Source organism: Etheostoma spectabile, unplaced genomic scaffold (assembly GCF_008692095.1).
Source record: "Etheostoma spectabile isolate EspeVRDwgs_2016 unplaced genomic scaffold, UIUC_Espe_1.0 scaffold273, whole genome shotgun sequence".
NCBI lineage: Eukaryota > Metazoa > Chordata > Actinopteri > Perciformes > Percidae > Etheostoma > Etheostoma spectabile.
This window is the reverse complement of record NW_022605577.1, coordinates 2,183,135-2,184,381: the sequence shown is the minus strand read 5'-3', so window position 1 is coordinate 2,184,381 and position 1,247 is coordinate 2,183,135. Positions and strand designations below refer to the sequence as shown.

General features: G+C 41.5%; 1 protein-coding gene and 1 long non-coding RNA gene across 5 annotated transcripts in view; both read right to left on the bottom strand.

Moving 5' to 3' along the window:
* il1rapl2 (interleukin 1 receptor accessory protein-like 2) overlaps positions 1-1,247 on the bottom strand; it is a gene marked incomplete at its 5' end in the record, with an annotated part of 503,103 nt that overhangs the window by 51,995 nt on the left and 449,861 nt on the right.
* The window catches only part of LOC116685930 (uncharacterized), a 9,748-nt gene that overhangs the window by 5,124 nt on the left and 3,377 nt on the right, over positions 1-1,247 (bottom strand). The window lies entirely within an intron of this gene.

The window sequence follows — 1,247 nt, the reverse complement described above, 5'->3', positions numbered from 1 at the left end:
ACACACACACACACATACACACACACACAAAATGCAGACTTATGACAAGGGCCGCAGTTAATTGAATTTGACTGATATACTTCTTTTTATAATTCTGTCATCTGTGATTCGGCCACTTTATTAAATCTTAGCCTACTTATTACCGAAGATTAACGTTAAATAAAGGTTATTGAATTGTTTCCCTGGAAACCCAGTGGTGTCAGGGGAGCAGCGGGCTCCAGTAGAGACTCGAGATGGATTAAAAAAAAAGAAAAATCACATAGAGACGAGAGATATTTCATTTATCGGTGAAAGGAGTACTGTTAGCGTGGAGTCTAAACCTACTGCAGTGTATGCTAACATGCACAAACAAGCTTGTAGCACCCATAGGGGACACATGGGATTTTAGTGTTAATATGTTCTCATCACATAACAGGCAGACAGCTGACTTATAGAAAGTTGACTGGTGCGGGATGATCGCTGTGCCTCTGCGTCCGCCTTCTGTGTGCTGCTCTTTTCATGCCCATCTGTTGTTGCAGCAAAGACACTAGCCACATTTGACAGCGAGCTGCAGCCAGATCAGGCTTGCATAAGCACATTGTTTAATTCCGGCAACATCACGCTCCAGTGAAAAGGACCTAACTAACGCACAGATCCTTTCCACTTAAATCTCACAAACATTCTGCAAGAACTGCACACGGCGGAAAAATAAGTCCAGACAGCTCCTCTAGAGCCCGAGTGTACTCAGGCTTTAATTTAGGGGCACCAATTATCAAAATTGGCTTAAAACTCCTGTCACATACCAGTGGTTCTCAACCTGGAGACCAGGATCTTCAGGGGCCTCACTATATACATTTGGGAGGTGGCTAGGAGACTGAGGTGACAGAAAGAACATAATTGGTAGACAATTATTCTTACTAGTTTATTAGATAGGGATGATGCATAATGCATGTAGCTGATGGCTATTATTATATCTGGGCATTAGGTGATTGAGCTCACTTGAAAGCAGTATAATTTGATATATTTATTACAAATATAGGTACATGGAACGGTAAAATTGATATAATCATCCCCAAAGGAACACTTTAACCACAATAGGCTATTTTTTGAGAGAGGTTCTAGGGATTATGATGCTATTCTTATCGAAACCTCCACACCAGGTAATCCTACAAGCAGTCAGAGGTGGTCAGTATAATCCGAAAAGATGCAGCCCTGAAGAAGAGTGTGCACCAATATGATTAGTATACAGTACTTGAGAACATCCAGGC